This window comes from Cygnus olor, chromosome 4 (genome assembly GCF_009769625.2).
Source record: "Cygnus olor isolate bCygOlo1 chromosome 4, bCygOlo1.pri.v2, whole genome shotgun sequence".
Classification (NCBI taxonomy): domain Eukaryota; kingdom Metazoa; phylum Chordata; class Aves; order Anseriformes; family Anatidae; genus Cygnus; species Cygnus olor.
In genome coordinates this window covers 72930606-72934177 of record NC_049172.1, presented here as the reverse complement: position 1 = coordinate 72934177, position 3572 = coordinate 72930606, and the positions used below count along the sequence as shown (strand labels likewise).

Below are 3572 nucleotides of genomic sequence, written 5' to 3'. Positions count from 1 at the left end.
TGATTCAAGACAGACAATTGTGAAGGCAGCATTTGACGTGGCTTATAAAGTGTCAAATTTTATTTGATAATTCCTTACACGAGTCTTTCCTTGATTGCTAAAATGGGCAAATCCCATTTTAACATTTTTTTCATAACATAAGTGCAGTGTTATGATAATTATTATCAAATCTCTGCATTTCTTAGATTTTTCAGAGGAATATAAAAGAAACAAAACATTTTCATCATGTAGAAGTTGCTCAGATTCTACTTAAGCATGGAAGACGGATGGAAGGTGAACATAATTCATAGAAATTCAATGGAATGATGTAAGTAAGTAAGTCACCACAGACTACTTTTCCTTTTCTTCATCTCTGTAATGAATCATTTAATCAATTGTTATATTCTGGCATTTGTAAGCCAGACTCTTTGCAAGGAGGGGAAAGTTTCTCTTGTGGAGTACAATCCTTAGACATTACTTGCAGTAAGTGAACCCTTTTACTTTCCATTAACACAGACGGTGACTTGACCCCTTGTACAGGATGGAAAACGTACTTTCTCAAACACTTAGCTATAGTCTGCTTAGCAGCTGGACTTTTGCTGGGAGTTTTCTCTAGCTTTTGTGGAGTCCTGTGGAGAATGCAAGGTGATCTCCTTGGTAGTTTACTGACAGAATTGAGTAGCTTCTGTGCAGATTTATGAGGTGTTTTTCTAGGAGTCTGACACACAGTCAGCTCCTCTAAGTTTAAAGAATCTTTTCTTGTTCTCCTCCTTCCAGATGAACGCTTCTCTGCAGGGCTACACATGTCAATAGCTGCACCAAAAAAAAAATCTCTTGGGAGTCTGGACAGTGGGGCTCTTGGAGTGCAGCTTAATGCCTGCTACATCCTGCTGAGTGCAGCTCTCCTCTTCTCATCCTTGGTGGACTCACTGTGAATTCTGTGAGATGGGCTGCATAGCAGAATAGAAAACACCAAAGTGGATCCTATTAAAAGACAGTTTTCTGATGCATGGACTTCTTCTTAGACCTGCTTTAATTATGGCCTTCTCTGGAGACTCTTCTACAAACCAGTGTCACAGCCTGGATCAGACCGGCCTGTGATGTGCCTATGCAGTAGTCTAGCGACCTGTTTATGTAGTGGTATTTCTGCAACTCTCTTGGTCTGTAACTTGTGATGCACCTTCATTTGTATCTTAGGCCTTCCACAGCTTCTTAGGCCTTCTGACTGGCTTCTAGGCATCTTTTTCACAGGCCTTTTTGATGGTGAACGTATCCCTTCATTGAAGAGATTCCTCCTTACCTTTGTAACCTCTTGCACTGCTTATTTCTGCAAAAGCATTTGTTGAGATTTCTCAGTGGCAACGTAAGAACGTGAGCTCTCCTTTCTGATGGGAGTCTTGGCTATCTTGGGAATCTCAATTTGATGCAAGTTCTGTGATTCTTCTGTCATGCTAATATATTATTCCTTCTCTTTTTGGCAGATTGGGTGCGCAGTTCTTCCAGCTGATCACCCTCAGTGCGTAGGCAAACAGCACTGGGAGTTAGGGCAGATGATAAAGACTCCGGAAGGCCTCGAGATTTGCTATCCAGAATCACTGAATCATCACTGAAGAAGTCTGAAGGCAGAACAGATGCCAGCTTCTGTGGTATTTGTGTACCCAGACTGTAGTGAAGATTTCCAAAGGTCCTCGGTATAGAATTCATATATAATTCCAATATTTCCTCCAGAAACCCTCCAGAAACTTTGTAAGATAAGCTGGGTCTTCAGTCAGACATAAAATGCGCAGAATATCTGTCATCTTTTCTAACAGCTGCTCTGTTTCATCAGTGTTGTTTTGTAATGAAGGGCACTGAAGACACAACTCAAGGTGCAAAAATACCTGAAGTTGATTCTCTCTGACTTTGGTTTTCTTCTCTGAGTCATGCTGTTGTCTAAGCATTTTGCTTGTCTTTAGGAGATGGTTTTTGACTCTTTCCATGCAGGCCACCTCTTTCTCTTTGGCGTTTTGTACTTTCAAGAACCTTTTAATGGCAATGATCATGTTCTGGGCACACACAGGTGAAAGAACTTCCTCAGCAACAGCCTTCTGATAGCTTGTAATTAAGTGGGCCTGCAGTTCCTCCTGTTTTGAAGTCAACAGATATTTTAAGAGCCCTTTCCTTTTCTTCCAGTTTTTCATCCAAACTTTTTGCTGAAAGCATCCAGTACAGCATGACCTTCTGCTCTGCCAGCAGCTCCTGGGTGCTCCTGGGCAGGAACTTCTCCACCTCCTCCTGGGCCGTGGGCAGTTCCTGGGGGGGGGGGGCAGCGGTGGCGCTGCCGGACACGAACTGCTGCAGCTCCCGGCTGGACTGGGGACAGGGCAAGAAGAGGAACACAGTGTTGGCAAAACCCTCTGGGGCAGCCTGGCTGATGGGGGCCTGGCCTCCCGCTGGCCTGGGCCTGGCCGGCCCTGCGGCTGCCGCAGAGGGGCTTGCTACCACCCCGCGAGGCCCCTCCACAGCCGCTGAGAGAGTTGAGGAAGCGGATGTCCGAGTGCAGACGGGGCAGGCCGAAGCGGCAGCCCAGGTGGTTGAGGAGGCGCAGGGCGCCCAGCCACAGCCGTGCCTGCTGGCCCGGGGTGGCAGCGTCAAGCACGAACATGGCGCTGGGCGAGCACAACATGGCGGTAGCCCCTCACAGCACGGCGGCCCCTCATGGCATGGCCGCCATTACGCGCTCGGCCACCAAGAAGAATGGAAGGATGAGCTCAGCTCATGTAAAATAACTGGGGAATTGAGCAAACAGCTATTTGTGGCTCCTTTACAGCGCTTGATTTGAGATAGTGATCTTTCATCCAAGCATGGATGTTATTCAGTCATGGTTGGTTAGTTCTGTAATTGGCAAAATCCTCCGCTAAAAGCAATCTCTTATCTGTTCTTGTACTCCTTCATTTGTTTTGATAGATATATAGACAGATTTTCATCTGTGTTCATTTACCTTTTATTTGTATACTGTGGTCTTCTTGGACTCGTAATGATTCTGTTTAACTGTTATTTTAATATAATTAACCTATAATTTCAAAATGTCTGACTTTTCAAATCAGACCATATTTTGTGGGTACTTAGTACATGTGCTTGCATTTCTTACGTTTCCAATTGTTAATTTTCACACCTACCCAAGTATCTACAGTGGCAGCGATGCTTCTAAGCTTTTTTTTTTTTTTTTTTACCAAAACAAATTGCCATATTTTAAACTGCTTTTAATTTGAATTAATTAAATTGGTCTTGCCTTAGAGATTTCTACAAATGTCATTAATATGACAAGTGAATTATATCCTCTGAAATACTGTAATTCTTTTGTGAATTTTTTTCAATAAATAACTTTTATTGTTGTTGTTGTTGTTGTTTAAGCTGCATTATTTGTAAATCACACAGGAGAGTTGAACTGTTTCCTAGGCAAAGCAAACTTGCTTCATGATTCTTATGGGCATGGGTGAAAGAGAAACAGAAGCAAGAAACAACTGTTGCAAAAATTCCAGAGCAGATCTTCCCAGATTTTTCAGAGTGACCACTGCCTTTTGGAAATAATGAAAATGTACTTTCAGCTTTCT

General features: G+C 43.3%; 1 pseudogene; it reads right to left on the bottom strand.

The window, feature by feature from the left end:
* Window positions 1-370: 370 nt before the first annotated feature.
* LOC121069373 lies at window positions 371-2644 on the bottom strand (annotated as a pseudogene).
* Between the last annotated feature and the right edge of the window lie 928 nt (window positions 2645-3572).